Below are 18,737 nucleotides of genomic sequence, written 5' to 3'. Positions count from 1 at the left end.
AGATTGGTGAATTTATCAATAATTCCTAAGTGGGGAATGGTATCAAAGGCTTTGGCCAGCTCTAGGTAGGCTGTATGAACTGCCTTGCCCTTATCCACAGCTCTGGTGAATGACTCAAAGAAGTCAACCAGGTTGAGCAGGCATGATCTACCTTTCACAAAACCAAATTGCATGGGATCTAGAGGTTAGTGATTCCAGATATCCTTGCTAATTAGGTCCATAATGATGTGCTCCATGGCCTTACATATCAGACTCGTCAGGCTAATAGGTCAATAATTGCCAGGGTCTGTAATCACTCCCCATTAATGGAGAGAGATGACTGTATCAGTGCACCATTCTGTAGGGACAAAGCCTGAAGTGAGGCTGTAATTGAACGGGGCACAAAGATGTGGCACCAGTTCACTTTGTAGTTCATGAAAAACACATCCAGGAATATTGTTGGGTCCCATGGAAGCTGTATTCTTGATCTTGGACAATGCAGGTTTAACCTGTGCTGCAGTAATGCTGGGTGCCTAGCATTCCTCTGTTATTGTGATTGGACCTTTGGGGGGGGGTAAAAATGACACTGAATCTGTCGGCCAGTATGTTGGCAATATCTGTTGGCTCAGTATAGGAGGTAACATTGTGCAGTAACTCAGAGCAAACCTGGGTATTGCCGTGGAGATTCTTGATATAACTATAGAAGGCTTTGTGGTTGTTTTCAGTGTCTGACAGAATTCTGCCTTCATAGCTGGCTTTAGAGGTTTTGATGAGGGGATCTCAACTTTTTGTTGAGGCTAATAAGAGAGTTTTTCCAGTCTTGAGACTTCACCTTTTTCTGCAACAGTTTCTTTCTTCTGCTGTAGAGTTCATTAATAGCAGGGGACCACCAGGTTGTCTTCATTTTTGTGGAGGAGAGCATCTTGGTTCTGTTGGGTATAGCTAGTACCATGCATTTATGCACATGTTTGTACAGTGCACTGATGTATGATTCGGCAGTCATGCATCTATTTTCCACTGACATGGGTACTGTGAAGTTATCCACCTCTGTTTTTAGGAGCCCAAAGACAGCTTTGGAGAAGTTTTTCATGGTGGTTACCTTTGTGGGGGGTGTGGGTGAGATGTGGATTTCCATGGTGATTAGTTTGTGGTCGGATCTAACCAAGGAGGAATTGACTATCTGTGTAGAGCAACGGTTCTCCATGTTAGTAATAACCAGGTCAAGGATGTTCCTTCCTCTAGTGGGGGTAAGAATGAGCTGGTCCAGGGCACTGGAAATGATTAATTCCAGAAAGCGTTGGGCCAGTGTATTGGTGTATGAGTAGTTTTCCCAGTTGAAGGAGGGGTAGTTGAAGTCACCTAGTATGAGAGTGTTGGGTTGGATCCTAATAGTTTCCAGGGTGCTTAGGAATGTGGAATGAGCGTCTTGGGACATGGTTGGGGACCTATAGCAGGCTACGACCTGAATCACCATCTTACCCAATGTTAGCTGTACTTTAAGTATCTCAGATGCATTATGCTGGGTTACTAGTCTGGAGGTGTGCATATCCTTTATGAATATGGAGACACCACTGCCTTTGGAGCTTTGGTCCATGTTCTGAGGCTGAAAGTTGTGGAATGAGTTATAGCCTGGTAGTGCAGGGGTGCTTTCTGCTGCTTTAAACCAGGTCTCCATTACAGAACAAATGTTGATGTACTCCATTTTGAGGAGTGCTTTGAGCAAGTGCATCTTGAGATTTAGACTTATAGCGTTGAGCAGCATGACCCTCATATTACATTTATTTAAAGCTGTTATGGTTGTAATTTGGTTTTTGGAACATCACCTAAAAAAAGCACTATAGGGGTAACAAGAGCCTTAGCCAGTATCTGGAAACCCAGGGGTGACAGATGCAGGCCATCTCTGGCAAAGCATCAAGGTCTGTCAATCATGTCATCCCACTCAGACAGATACTGGATCCCCTTAGAATGACACCAGAAATGTAGCCAATTGCTGACGTCAATCATTTTTTGCTTGTACTGCAGTATCATTCTGGGCAATGGGCTAAGGTCATACCTGCCTGGGCCACATATTCTGAGAGCTCCACCACGTCTCTTTTCATGTAGTCCAGGGTGGTGCATCTCAGGTCATTCACACCCACATGGACAGTGACAGAGTCATACTTCTACTTGTTGTGGAGTGACCTGACTGCGTGTGTTATGTGGTGGATTCTGGCACCTGATAAACACTTGACTGTTACCTTCTCCTTATTCAACCTAATGAGTAGGACATCAGTGTGGATCATTATTGAGTCACCTATGATTAGTGCATTGGGCAAGCTGTTTTGTCTTAGGGGCTTAGGATGAGGGGCACACTGTGTAGATGAGCTATATGTCTTTCTGATTTCTGCTGTGTTGTGGTGGTCAAGTGCATTTCTGCCTTGGAGGTCTCTGCTGCTTGGGTAGATTTGTATTGAGAGCCTCCATGAAGGTGGGTATGTGGTTTGTGTTTTTATGTGAGAGCTGTGATGGTGGGTGTTCTGGAGGGTATGTGTTGCATGTAGTGTGGTGCAGATGTTGATCTTCTCCTCGTGACCATGGCTTCCATTTAGATATATAACTGCATCTCTCACAAGTCTGAGTGTTGGGAGGTAAGAGGCGAGGGTTGTCTGCGTACATGAGGCAGTTGCTACACTGCCTCGGAATGCCCAAGTTCACCAGGTTAATAGGAGAAAGCACAGGGAACTGACCTTTAGACATGCCAGGAGGGATGGTCATTATTACTAAGTACTGGAACTGTTTTCTTATATATTCCTTTTACAGGAAAAATGTCACTCAAGGTGTCTGAGTCTGTGCAGAGCACTGCCAAACACTTGAGGGGGAACTAATATGTAGAGTTTGAAAATTTAAGGAAGACATATTTAGGCAGATATTCTGAAGTTAGAAAGACATCAAGCGGTACGTACTGAAAAATAAAGAATTAGCTTGTCAAGAATGATGAAAAGAGGGGAGTCACATGAATAGCTGCTGCCTGGCTACTACTTATGCTGGTTTCAGCACAGCTTCACTCTATTGGGATACAATACTCCTTTGCTTCTTCTCCCACCAGAAGCAAAATGTTAGCACCAATCCCAAAAAGAGAAGCAGGCCACGGCCTGTTTGGTGATCCACAGTCCTGTCCCAGATGATGCAAGGGTCTGCAGGCTTGTAGCCTTTTTCTGGTAGATGCCTCAAATAGCAACCAGACCAGTCAGGTATGTGAAATACAAACACTCACTCTCCAGCCATAAAGAGTCAGGAATCAGTGCACTCTGCTCCTACTCTCACCAGGATCAGAATATAAGCACAGATTCCAAGTTGTCACCTATAAAGCAGTTATTAAGCTTATTGATGATCAGAACTCTCCAGGAAATAATGTCCCTGTACTCCTTCTCTCACCAGGAGAAAACAGAAGCACTAATCCCAAGATGGCTACTGAGATGCAGAATGTAGGCTCTCCAATAACTGGCGGTCTTGCAACAGATGCTTAAAAGTAAGATGAAAAAATGGTTTACCCTAAACACTGCAGTGTGCACTAGAAGAGTTAGATGAGAAAGTAGGTAACTTAAGTTTTACCTGTCTAAAAAGTTAAGTTTTAGTGGAGAGTTACTATTTTTAAAACAGCAAGATTGATTGAAAGGGGGTGATCACTTTTGTATTCTGGTACTATGGAATACAGTAGGATGGCCAATACATTTAAATAGTTAAAGGGGAGTGATTTCAAAAAATGATAACTTTGTGCTTACACTAGCCAGTAAAAATAGAGAGGAAATGAGGTATATGGTCAAATTAATATAAGGGGCAGGCAACTAGAAAGACAGTGGTGTTTAAGAACACAACAGTAACTGGGTGGGACGGTGGGAAAAAAATCTGTCTGACTCACAAGAGACAAAGCTTTGGTCTCTTTTCAAGTTTTAATATGCACTTAAAAGCAGATTACAAGTAAAACACAGTGTAAAGAAAACAAATCACAGTATGCAAAATAGAAAAAGGCAATATAGTAATGCAAAATACAACAAATAAAAAGTAAACTAACCTTTCCCTCACAGCAAACTGTAGCAGAGTTTGGGTGAGCCTTTCCATTAAAACTGATTTAGGGGAGAAAAACCTTCACTTGTCACATCTTAGTAGAATATCTTACACCACATTTCTTCAGTTAGTCACTATTGCATGTTTACACATTGCTTTTCACACTGTATGCCTAATTGGATTCAAAATCCTGCCTGCCTAATTCACATTCACCTGGCCTGTATACTAGGTGTGGGCACCACAGAAGAGGTTATGTAACTGTTGTTAGAAAATACATATTTAAATGATTGTTGCAACAGTTTGGACACTTGTAAGATGAACAGACTTAAACAGATAACAATAATCATTGGATCACAACTCCCCAGATATCTGACTGACAAGTTAAACATCACGAGGACTACATTGAGACATGGAAGCTATTACACTTAAAACAAATATTGTCAGGTTATGTGTATAGCTTTATTGCTTTCTGTTACTCCTGAAGGGTAAGCTGACTCATGCAATGGCCACCAAAACATTAACACAGCTAAGTGATCTTCCTCAGTTTATTTTATAAGACAAGAAATGTCATTCACCATTTTCCACCTATGGATAGTGATGTTGCTCTATGCCAACCATCTTGCAACCTTAAACAGTAATTTGTTTTTTTTGTAACACTCTTTATCCACATATCTGATGTCATAAATGTGTTATTTTTGATGACATGTTATTGTAAGGCACAATGTTTCTTTGTAATACCGATGCAAGTTACACATAAGTAGAATGGAAACCATACTTGAGTAAGTGATATGCTTCAGATCAATGCAGTATCATTTTAACACAATGAAAAGCTTAGTCTTTCAGGTATGAAACAAACGGGTCTCACAACAAGCAGTGAAAGGAATGTGCAAAGGGGAAATCACAACTCTGGCAAAATAGGAATTGATCAGGATTCAGCTGGGTGACAAGGACGTACATAACATAATGGCGTGTATCCCATGTTATGTTCTCCATATTGATGTATTATCCAGGGTAGCAACTAAGGCTGTCAGCATGTGCTCATTAGTGACACATATTATTTAAATGTATATCATTTGCACACAGATATCAAGCAACAAGATGCAAAGGAGTTCAAGATTCAGAAGACAGACGTAAAACTGCATCCCACCTTCAGGGATAAGATCCCTGCACTCACTGCACTGTAATGTACTCCACACATCATGCATGATTTGAGCCATGGAAGTAGAACCCTATGAAAAGACTCCTTTTACATTTCTTCCATTTCTGACCAAATTGCTTGCAGATGTGCAATGATGGTAAACTCAGGTGCATGACCATTTGCAATATCTTAGCAGATTTTTTTTTTCATTTTTGCCATAGTAGAGCTAGCACTACTCTCCATTCAACAGTGATTGTTGATACTGCTGAATGCCAACAGCCATGCAAAGGATGAACACAGAAATACTTCTTATTTTTCTTTATAAGACATCCATTGTCATGTGTGTGTTGTATTTATCTATGTTGGAGTAGATTAAATGTAAGTATTTATTTTTTATCTTTGAGGGGAGAAACTTGGAGAAGGATGTCAGGAATGTCAGACTTAAGTAAGAGAAAGAGAAAAACATAAATATTTTTGAAAAAGATGGTGGAGAAAGAGACAAAAATAATGAAAATGGCATTCATAAGTATTGTTTCATAATCATAAATGACAGTGAAGGACAGTAATAGCATAAAACATGCAGATTTATTTTAATATCTTAACTTTATGTTGTTTATAATTGCATTAATCTAGCAAGTATGAAATAATGGATTTAAGGCAATTGTACATATTTCTGTGATGGTGGGAAATGAACCCACACCTATCATAATGATGTCAGTCATAGTCCACTTAATATGATAGGTTCATAGGTTCATAGGTTCATACTAGGCTATCTGCCCTAGGGCATTTATAAGCCTAGCCAGTGTGTTTGGCTTTCGCCACCCATTTTAAATTAATTTTGCTATGCCTTTTTTTGAGGTTAGTATACTGTGCCTCTGTCTAACAGTGACACAGAAGTGATAGCTGGGGTAAACCTACGATCTCCCATCCACTCATCAAGATTCCTCTTGAAGAGAGTCAATGTGGGACTCTGCCTAACCTGGACTGGGATTTTATTCCAGAGTGAAGGGAGCCTCTGGTTTATGAATCTGTCCCTTCAGCATGTCCTATTTATTTCAGTGCTGAGGTTCAAGTCTCTCGAGCACGTAGCTCGATGGGATTTGGATTTTCTGAGGTGCAGCATGTCCATTAATTCCGGGTTGGACATGGCTTTATATGTCAGGCACAGATCGCCTCTGAGCAGGCGGTATGCCACTGAGTAGAGCTGGAGTTTCTTTAACCGGGCAGCATATGGCATCTGTTTGAGCCCTTTGATCCTCTTGGTGAGGTACTTTTGGAGTCTTTCCAGTTGCTGCAGGTGTCTGGTAAGGTACATCCCAAAAGGGGCATTGTACTCAATTTTGGGCCTGATGAGGGATGAGTAAAGAGGCACGATGACCTCCCCTGATCTAGATGTGTATCCCTTCATGATTAGGTGGGCTATATAAAATGTTTTTCTAACCACTTTGGCCACGTGGTTGTCAAATGAGAGATTGCTATCAACTTGGGTCCCCAGGTCCCTAATGACTTCTTCTGTACTTAATGGATTACCACCTATGTGGTAATTTGTGGGCACTTTGTTTTTGCCAAAGGGGATGACTATACACTTTTTGGCGTTTAGCTTGAGGCCATGGCTCTGGCACCAGTTGTCTGTTTCTATGAGGCCCTTTTGTAGGATGCTTGTGATGGCTGGAGAGTCTATTATGGTGTCTAGTTTGTAGTCATCTGCGAACTTGCTCAGCCACAGTCCTTCCGTGTTGGCCTGTACCGCCGAGAAATATATACCGAACAAGAGAGGTCCCAGGACTGAGTCTTGTGGGACGCCACTTGTAACTAGTTTGGAGTCTGACATGGCTCCAGCAATTCTAACCATGTGGGTTCTGTCCTTGAGCCAGTTTGCAACCCATCTAGTGACATAGGGGTTTATATTTATAATGCCCGAGTGGGGTATTGTATCGAAGGCTTTTGCGAGGTCCAGGTAGGCTGTGTGGACCACCTTCCCCTCGTCAATGGCCTTAGTGACTGTTTCAAAGAAATCGACCAGATTTAAGAGGCAGGATCTGCCCTTAACAAAGCCAAACTGGGTAGGATCCAGTGTCTGTAGGTCCCCAATATCTTTATTTATGAAGTCCATGATGATCCTTTCCATAGCTTTGCAGACCAAGCTAGTCAGGCTTATGGGGCGATAGTTTCCAGGATCCGTTGAGGCACCACCTTTGTGGAGAGGGACCACTGTTGCTGTACGCCACTGTTTGGGTACATATCCTGTAGTAAGACTAAGATTGAACAGTAGTTTTATGTTTGGGTTTAGCTCTTCTTGGAGTTCATGTAGGACGCAGCCCGGGACACCATCTGGTCCCATTGATGCTGTGTTTTTTGCTTTGGAGAGGGCGGCTCTTACCTGAGCATCTGAGATGTCAGGGGGGCAGCACTCTGTTGGGATAGATATTTGCCCTTTTGATGAGCCACTTCCTTGGCTGTGGACATTGCTGACTCCACATTTATTACCTTTGCACAGTCATACTATTTGCTGTGTAGAATGCTATTAATGGCAGATTTTGTTTTACTGTATCAATGTAATTTGCCGGTACTTTAATCAGTAAGAATCACTACTGAAACATAACTCATATTTTCCAGCATCTATATTTACCCTGCACTCTGTCAAGTGCTGTAATCACTCACTATGCATCCCCAATTCCCTTTTATCTGTTTAGGAGGCTTAATTTGGCAACGTGTAAGGATGGAAAAATTATGTTATACTTACAGTACTAAGTTGGTGACTGGTCTTGAACTTCTTTGTGCCATTAACCTCCTATCGGCCAAGGAGTTCAGGCTTTCTTCTACTTATGTCCCTGTAGTGGTGATGTCACTACTCTCCCATGTGTGGAATGCCAGTAGCACAGATGACAACCTTTGCCAAACTATTCCAGCTATCAGCCTTTTTAGCTCCCTCATAGGGTCCTTTAGCTGTAATGCTTCACGAGGAAATGCAGAAAGGTCTAGTTCTCCTCCTCATGCCATGTCTATGCTCTAAAAGAAGCACTATTTCCTTTTCAGCAGCCATAAGCCTCTCCTAAGATGACAGGAAAAATGGCACTGAATTGGTGCTAAAAAGAAAATTTTGCATTTCCCATCTTTTGTTTAATGGCAGGAACGAGGAAGAATCACAGTTGTACAATGGATGCAAGAAGAAAGATAATATTGGTATTGTTCTGTTATGGCTCCAGTGTCACTTAAAGGTGTGAAACTGTTTACCTTTTAAATGTTGAAAATCAACCTGCCGAACAGCCCTTTGTGCGAACCGAAATGACGAAAACCGTCATTTCGAACTGCACCAAAGTTCAAAAATCAGCAAATTAAAAAGCAGATTCACTGATTTTCGAACTACAATTTCAAATACATATCGTAATGCAGGTGGGCAAGCCCCCCTGCACCCCCCACATCTCCCCTACTTTATTTATTCTACCTTCAAGGTCGCACTACAGTGGGGAAAGGGTCCACTTCCCAATCCCCACTATAGTGCACTCCACACCCAAAATGCCGAATCTGCAATGAGCGAATGTCAATGTGCATTTGCTCATTGCACATTTGATGCATTTTTTTCGGTTATCCGAAAATTTGAAAACATACTTCCGCACAACTATCTTTCGACAATGTGCGTTTCAAGCTTTCAAAGGTAAACCGTGTGAAACATGGTAGTCCTCTTTCCATCTGTTTTCTGGGGGCAATACATACTCAACAGCGACTCCACGTTAAGATGGCTAATAGATAGCAATTACTTTTAATTTGACAGATTTAGCCTCCAGAGCATGCACTCATGGAACAATTCACAAACCAAATGAGATGAGCATTGTCACATTACCATGACAAAAGTCAGGAGATTTAAAACCCTGCCTGTATAAATCTTATTTTATTGATCTGTACTACCAGCAGATGCCATAGAACAACTTCTATTAAACTTGTCAGGCAGTACATTTGAAGGAATTTTGCAATATGCTTTAAAACTGTAAAATGGGCAATGTTAAACAGACTTAAGTAATTAGAGGATCTAACTCTCAACATACCTTACTGCAAAATTAGACATGACATCTGGAGTACAATGAGTCATAGAAAGTGTTAGAGTTCAAATACTTGTGTCAGTCCATTGTGTAGGTCAATAATTATGTCAGTCTGTTGTGTTTTATTGACACTTTTTAAGTTATCACAACACCGGATATTAAGTAAAAAGAAGCACCCATGGCCCATGCATAGCTTAGTCACAGCGCAACAAATAGAGCATTAGCATGATGAAGTTCACTTAAATGTAAGTGTTGAACATGGAATCTGATTCAGAGAACATAATAAACTTGCATTACTTTTTATAGGTTCATAGAATACTAGACTACCTGAAATGAAGGGCCATTTTAAGCCTAGCCAATAACACAAGGTGAGAATCAAACGTTGCACCATGTGTCTATGCTATGAAGTAAAGACCTTAACCATTATGGCAAACTCACCCCTCACTTTGTCTTGCAGATGGATTTGAACCCTTAATCAACTGTGTTCTTTATCTAAAGTCACTGCACTTAACACCTTGTGCCACAGAGGTGAAAAGTACCTGAGCTTACTGAGATATACAGGTAAATACTAGGCAATCAGCTTAGCCAATAACAAGACAGAGAACAAAGGTGAGAATCAAACTCTGTACTATGTACCTGCAAGGTAAACACCTTAACCATTATGCCAACTCCTAACCCTCTATGCCAACTCTCATATTATGCTGTTTTTAATCCCAGTTTTTGTACTGAAGCAGAATGAATCTAAATTCAGGAGTGACAATGATGGCAAATTATTAGCACATCCTTAGGAATTTTCTTTGTGCTTGGCATAAGATGTGAACTAGCATTACCTTTGTTCACCTAAGACTAGAGATGCTGCTTGATGCCAACCATTGTGCAAATAATTTTTCCTTTTATAGCCAATTCTGTTTAGAAGCCATTTCTGGCTATGTGAGTTCAGTGGTTTTCTATTTTCAGACCAGATTAAATTGTGAAGATAGGACAGAAATGAAAAGGGAAAGCTAGCAAAGGGTAGAACAAAAGGTTGAATGTAATAGTAATAACACTGATGTACTCTAGTATTATGGCTTTAGTGGCACCTTAAGGTAAGAAACATGCCAGACCTCCATCTCTCAGTGTCTTACTAAGAATTTATGGTCAACAGCGACTTCAGATTCAGATGGTTAGGAATAATATAGCCACTGCTGTTGACTTCCTATCTATTTTCTGTAGATCACCCATCGTGCCTTTGTTGAAGGTTGGACGTGAAGCTGGCACCTCGGCATTTCATAAAAATCTACTGCCGATCATTAGCGGACCGAAGTTCCGCTGTGGCGACCCCTTACCAGGAAAAAGCCAAAAGACAAACAACAACCCAGCTCAAATAATGGTTGAACAAAGAGGCAATATTTTTAATACTAGACTGACACCTCACCAATGCCTACAACTATCAATCTTATAGACTGACTAAAATGTCACAATATACTCTTCCTGTATTATTTTACTATATTAATAGAATTCACTAAGGTTTATCACAGCTATTCCTGAAACGTATTTGTAACACTTAAATGTGTGATACACCCTTTCGATGTGTATATTTTAGGAATATGTCTCTATGAGAAGTGATTTGTGGAACATTACTTCTATTGTGGCACACATGTAAGTTTTGAGCCTGAGAATGTTTCACTCCCTGCTATCTGGGCTTTCCATATGCATGGATGGCTGCCAGGGTGGAAAAGAGTAGGCCCCAAAGGACTTCTATAGGTGATCCACAGGTACAGTATGTAGTCTAACTGTTATTAGGTACCACATTTGCAGCTGTTAAGTCACATTAGTTTTTATAGTATCCATATTACCTATTGTGTAAAGGTATATCTGGTATTAAGGTGTACTAACCACTTACACAAGGTATGAGCATGGTTACATTTACATAGTTATGTTTATTAATAGATGTAATGATATCACTTGCATGTGTAGTTGTGGTGCTTAGACATACTTAAACTGGATATATTTTGTTTTGGTATTTTCACAAGTGAAGCATTGTCTGAAACCAGCTCTGTGGAGCTATCTCATCTGATCTTCCTTAGTCTTTAATGATGAAAGCAGGAATGAGCAGGCACAGTTCGCAGACACAGGGAATTTGACCCACATCTCCCCTCCTCAGACAATGAGCAAAGTCTTTCTGCCTGTGCAGACCCATGCTACACAGCCATTTGAGAGTGGGCAGGTTGATGGAGACAATGTAGATCAGGGGAGTGTGGTGGCCGGAGGTTCAGACATGTCAGGATATACCCCTACGTGTCTGAAGCAGGTGAGTCCACACAAGGGGGTCAGTGGCATTGTTCACAGGAGGTGTAATTACCGCTCTTCTACTTATGTTGGTGTGTCAGTAGCTGCCACTCAATGTATATGCCATGCCATAATGGAGGCACTGGCAAACCCTCAGCAGAGGTTGTGAGGATCATCTAGGCAGTGCATGTAGATTTACATTACTCATGAACTGTGTGTGTGACTTGTTGTAAAGGATGAATGACACATTTGGCCATGCAGTATCTGTACTGAATCTTCTGTGGGGCCGAGAGACTGTCTTCGAGGCCAGTCATCTATCACGTCCTCAGATGTTAGCCAGTCTGGCCATAGACAGGGGAGAGCTCACTCCTGCAGAGTTATCACAGACATCATATATCAATTCAGGGTGTGTCTACACCCATGAAAGGCCATCCCCATGGTCATGGTCATGATCATACTCACACGTCTTACAGTAAATGTCATTCACATTCAGGTAGTAAACCATCTTCTCAGGGTTATGGGACAGCTGGGGCAAATTTTGCCAGATCCAGGTGTCATGGGTAGGTATCCACAGGAAGCTGAACCCTCTGCCATGCATGCCATGGATCCATTCATTAGGTCATGGGGTAGTGCTGTCCCATGTGCTGAGGCTGTGTCCCTACACACACACAGACACACACACACACAGACACACACACACACACACACACACACACGCACACACACACACACACACACACATGCACATACTAACTCAGCCCATGGCACAATCCCCCCACACAGTGAACCAGGCATGTTGACCTATGAACCCCTTCCCTAAATCCCTGAACACTGCCTATAAATGCACTTATTCATTTTGTTACAACTCAGCACTCACACTCACATACTTACTTGTGAAATGCAGCTCTCCAATACCCTCTCCCTCACCTGTGCAGATGATGATAACTCTAACCTGCCCTTTGCACATTCTGACTTGAGCTGACAGTGTCTGATAAACAAAGTGTCCAGCCTATAACTGAGGGTAATGCTACTTAATGCTAGAAGTCTAAATTTCAAAATGTACTCCCTTGAGGCACTCATTAAAATGGAGAACATTGATATATGTGCAGTGACTGAGACCTGGTTCAAGGCTCCAGAGTGCACTCCTGCAATACCAGGCTATAACTCATACTACACTTTTCGGCCATCTAACCTGGACTGGAACACAAAAGGCAGAGGTGTGTCCATATTCATTAAGGATATCCACACCTCCAGGCTAATTGCTCACCATAATGCGTCTGAGGTTATCCAAGTGCAACTAACTCTGGGCAAAACTGCAATCCAAATTGTAGCTTGCTACAGATCCCCCTCCATGCCCCAGGATTCCCACTCCTCTTTTCTTTTTATACTGGAAAATATTAGGGTTCAACCAAACACCCTAATAATGGGTGATTCAACTCCCCCACCATTATCTGGGAAAAGTACTCATGTACCAACTCGTTCGCTTAAAGCTTTCTGGAATTCATAAATTCCAATGCCCTGGATCAACTTATCCACACCCCCACCAGGGCAACAATATTCTAGACCTAGTCATTACCAACATGAGTGACCAGTGTTCCACACCTGAAGTCAACTTCTCATTGGTCAGATCTGACCATAAGCTAATCACCCTAAATATCCACATTCCACTCTCACCCCCATTAAGGAAACCATGGTAAAAAATTTCTCCAAAGCCAACTTCATGCTTCTTAAGACAGAAGTGGCGAACTTCATGACACCCACGCAGATGGACAATGCAATTACGACTGCTGAATCCTACACAAATTCACTCTATAAGCACTTACATGAGTGCATGGATTGTGCTATCCCAAAGAGAAGCAAGACGCTATCCTCCAAAAAAAGGAAGCCAATCTGGTGGTCCCCTGCCATAAACAAACTCTACAACAGAAGGAAGAAACTGTTGCAAAAGAGAGTAAAATCCCATGAGTGGAGGAGCTCCTGGTCAGCCGCAGTAAGAAGCTAAGATCCCATATAAGATCCTCCAAAGCTAGCTATGAAAACAAAATCGCCACTGATTCTAAGGACAACCACAAAGCATTCTATAGCTATGTCAAAAATCTCAATGGCAACACTCAGATATGATCTGAGTTACAGAACAACTTCATGAAAATTACAGAACCAACTGATATTGCCAACATCCTGGCAGATAGGTTCAGTGCTAACTTTACCCCCCTCTCACCCCCTAAAGGGCCCATATCTATACAGGAAAAATGCAGAGTCCCTGTAATCACAACTACACAGGTAAAAGCTGCACTCTCTAAAGCCAAAAACACAGCATCCATGGGACCTTGCAACATCCCAGGCTGCATTTTACACAAACTTCAGAATGAACTGGCTCCCCACCTAAGTACCATGTTCAATCATAGCCTCACATCAGGCTTTGTGCTCACTGAATGGCACACAGCAACAGTTATCACACTTCACAAAAGGGGAGCCACCACTGATCCCGGGAACTATCGCCCTGTTAGCTTGATGAGCCTGGTCTGTAAGGCCATGGAACGTATCATTATGGAACTCATAAACAAAGACATTGGTAACCTCCAAACTCTGAACCCCACCCAGTTCATGTTTGTGAATGACAGATCATGCATTCTGAACCTGATCAACTTCTTTGAGGCAGTCACCAAAGCCATAGATGAGGGTAAGGTGGCTTACACAGCCTATCTTGACCTCGCCAAGGCTTTCAACACCATCCTCATTCTGGAATTATAGTTAAACTCACTAAACTAGGTATAAATCCCTACATCACAAGATGGGTTGCCAACTGGCTCACTGACATAACCCACACTGTAAAAGTTGCAGACTCCAAATCTGACTTCAAACAAGTGACAAGTGGAGATCCACAGGGTTCAGTCCTGGGACCTCTCCTGTTTGGTATCTACTTATCTGAAGTACAGGCTAACACAGAAGGTCTTTGGCTAATGAAGTTCACAGATGACTGCAAACTAGGAGCCATAGTCGAGTACCCAAATGATTTGGGCATCCTACAGAAGGGTCTCACTGAGACAGATGCCTGGTGTCAGAGCCATGGCCTCAAGCTCAATGCCAAAAAGTGCATTGTCATCCCTTTTGGTAAAAACTCTGTACACATGAACTACCACATAGGTGGTGGTCTACTTAATGCCAAATGTGTGATATGAGACCTTGGGACCCAGGTGGACAGTAGTCTCTCCTTTGATAATCACATCGCCACAGTAGTCAGGAAATCCTTCTACATGGCAGACCTCATCACAAAAGGGTTCTCATCCAGGAAAAAAGATGTCATTGTTCCCCTCTACTCGACACTCATTAGACCCATTAAAGAGTCCAATGTCCATTTTGGAATGTACCTCACAAGACATCTGCAGCAGCTGGAAAGGCCACAGAAGTACCTCACAAAGAGGATTACTGGCCTCAAACAGATGCCCTACACTGACCATCTCAAAAAATTCCAGCTTTACTCTGTAGCATATCACCTACTCCAAGGTGATCTCTGCCTAACATATAAAGCAATGTCAAACCCAGAGCTGTTGGACATGCTACACCTAAAGAAATCCCAATCCCTCTGAGCTACACATTCCAGGGACCTAAACCTTGTCACCACAATAAACATGACATGCTGGAAGGATAGATTCCTGTCCCAGAGACTTCCCACACTCTGGAACAAGCTACCCATCTATGTCAAGCAAAGTTCTTTATTAGCACTCTTCAAAAAAAAATCTTGATGAGTGGATCGGAAATAGGAAATACACCCTGGGGATCACTTCTGTGGCTCTGCTCGACAGAGGCACAGGAAAATAGCTTTCTTGGGTGGCATAAGCCAGGAAACCTTGTTGGCTATGCTTACTTAGGCCCTTGGGCCGATAGCCTAGTACCTATCCATGAACCTATGAACCTATCCATGCATTAAGCACAGTCTAGTGTTTCTGTATGTCTCATTATTACTTGTCTGTATCTGCGTAGGCATTGTATAGTTATGTAGTAAAGCTTCTTGCTCCACATGTGCGAATGATGATAACTGTGTGCAGAACTTGGTTCAACTTTTGGATGGCCTGCCTATGTCTGATGCACAGAGTGGCCAGATATAGATTTGCAATTGCTGCAGCAATCCCTAACACTTTTTTGAGTCTTTCTCTGCTTGAACATGAGTATATGACTGTGTTCATTGCTAATGCATGTGTGACATGGTTGCCCTTCATTTAAACATTTCTGACTCACTATGCCATAGATTTTATTTCAATAGCATACAACATAGCTCATAGGTTCATAGATTCATAGGAGATAACTAGGTTAACACCTTAACACCCCTTACAAGCCTAGCTAATATAATCCAATTTTACCCAATATATGACCCCTAGGCACTCATTATATATTCATTAGCATATATCTCAAGTGTGCCTTTTTTCCCAGCTGCCCTCATTGTGTAGCTTTGTTTCTTGAATTGCACATCCCCTGCATGTCCCCACTCATCCTGTCACTTCACCTAGCATGATGGGATGCTCACTTATGAGTTCTAAACATAGTTTGTGTGAAGTTTACATACCTGTACTACTTGACAGACAAAGGTATACTTTATATGGATAAACACACTTGTTCATTCTATTGGTATTCGATTGTCATGAGTACTTTTGCTTTCTTGATAGAATAAGAGTCTTCCATCAAGGTCTCTCTACTTTGTGTTTTTAGGTATGCATCATGCCAGCCCATTTTTTTTTCCTGAAAACTGCTGATTTTTTTAGATTTAAGAAAGAAATTGCATCTTCTAAAGAGTCAAACATACTTGTTTCTTCTGAAAGACAGAGTCTTATTCTTGTTGGAAATAAAATGCAGCACTTAATACCACATTTTAGGAACTTTACCAGAAGTAAACATGCCTTCCTTTTACGATTGCTTTCTGTGAACAGTTATTATCAAATCTGATGACAGAACCACCGGTTTTCAGTGAGGGGGTTGCCCAAGCAGTTCAAATAACAAGTTCCTTATCCAGATATGAGATGAATCTGACCTGGGATGGACTTCTTCCTTAGCTGGAGGTTTTGTCAGAGATCTATGAGCTCTATCACTATACCATATGCCAAGCCCTCCTGAAGGTCTAACCCTTTTGGAATCCAACTGGTGAGGAAATTAATCATATTTCTCCTTCCATTTTCTCAAGCACACCAAATATTCTCACATTATTCACTCTCTCCTGGTTTTCTAGGTCATCTACCATATCTAGTAATCAGTTATTTTATTTAAACAAAAATTCAGTGTGATTTTCCTGTTGATCCAGTATTCTGTTAATGTTATTTAAACTGTTTCTATATTCTGTATATGAACAATTTGTTGTTGGATCATAGTTTTTAGAAATTCAAACTATTTTCTCATATTCCGTTGTATATAATCTATCATTTTATCCATGTTGCCTGTGTTAAGGATAATTATTGTATGGATGACAATGTTGTTGTTCTCTTTCGGCTTTTCCCGATTAGGGGTCGCCACAGCGAAACTCCGTTCCGCTAATGATTGGCAGTAGAATTTCACGAATGCTGAGGTGCTAGCTTGACATTCAACCTTCAACGAAGGCACGCCCATTCACACATGTCTTTCGAACACTCACCCAGCTGCGGGGAGGACATGCAGACTCCACACAGAAGACACTCCCCACACTCCAGCCGAGAATCAAACGGGAGAACCTCTTGCTGAGAGGCAACAACACTACCGCTGCACCACCGCAGATGATTATTGTATGGATGACAATATTTTGTGGAAATCCTTCTTTGTAGAGAAGGTTTCTTACCTTGTTGATATATATTCTGACAGGATTTTTTCAGTTATTAAAATCTGCCTAATATAATTTGAATCTAAGAAAAACAATGCTTATCTTCCATCACTTCTAGCATTGAATGGATCATATGGGATAGCAAAATCCTGTCAAAAACATTCTAAGAGTACAGAGCAACTAATATCAGTTACACTTACACCACCATCTTGGCCACACTCATTGCTGTATTAAACAATCTTAACAGAAAGTAGTAATAAGAATATGTATAAGAAAAACTGGGTGAATATTTGAGTACATATGAAGAACCATTTAAATAGAAAAAGAAAGGATGCTTTTTTCTTCCTTATAAACCGTTAAAAGTTACCATTTGGATAACCAGGTAAAGTGCTGAAAAATCTATAGATAGGTATGGGTAGTTCTAATGATGGCAAGAAACACGAGCAGGCTCCATCTTAGAAGCAAAGGGACATAAAGAAATTAGCATGTATACCATTAAGGATGAAAGAATGCAGGACATACATTCTGAAACATTAGTGTATGTTTGGCACTTAGCTATGTCCAGGTAATCAACAGAAATCAGGAGAACAGAATTGTGGGAATAGGAAAGCAAATGAAAACAGAGGGAGGATGTTACAATTTCAACAAGATAGAATTTCTTCATTGAAAGGGTTATGGCCATATGAAATAGATGTCTCATGGAGATTTGGAAATCAAAAATAAAATTAATTCAAAAATGCATGTAACAGACATTTTGTAGACTGAAATGATTAAGCTGAGGGTTACTTGCAGCATAGCTAACATGGGTGCTTTGCAGGATAACCAATGTAGGTCTAACAGTCTTTATCAGTAAGCAAAGACTGCCATCTGGATTTTTTATCTTTAGTTAGCTCACTACAATGAAGGCTTAATTTCACTCAGTTTATATATATAGTGTATCAAGGTATTTAATACATGTGAATCCACATCATAGCATTGTTTTTACCTTTTTATTCAAGGTTATTAAAATGTGTTAGTCATCTAGTCTGTGGCAGCATGTGTGTACCTCTCACTAAAACAGGAATTTATTTTCTCAGCAAATAAATCTTTTACAAATTAATTTTTCCCTGCCAGATAAATCATTGTTTTAGCAGAAATCCATGTCAGAATGACAGGTACATATAAATAAGATGGCCATTACAAGCTAGAGTCATTTACTTGCCTCCCACATAATCATTACATTATGTTCCATCCTTGTAGCAGATGCAGTTTTGCTGCATTTGACACAGAACCATCTTAAATAACCATTACACTTGGAAAGCTGTTTCTGACAGCTACAATGGCTGAGGCAGAATGTTTTAGCACTGACGGTATCACAGACTCGGGTGGTCACTTAAAAACAAATGTGGTTATTTTCTCAAGTTCTTTCTTCTGCACCCTTAAGAAAAGAAAAACATTCAGATCACAGTAAAATGAAGCACCATATGGAACAGTTTTACAGTTAATAACACCA

The sequence above is a fragment of the Protopterus annectens genome, chromosome 10.part0 (assembly GCF_019279795.1).
Source record: "Protopterus annectens isolate FY-2018-M chromosome 10.part0, PAN1.0, whole genome shotgun sequence".
In the NCBI taxonomy this organism is placed as follows: Eukaryota; Metazoa; Chordata; order Ceratodontiformes; family Protopteridae; genus Protopterus; species Protopterus annectens.
The sequence above is the reverse complement of the archived record's forward strand: the minus strand, read 5'-3'. Positions refer to the sequence as shown.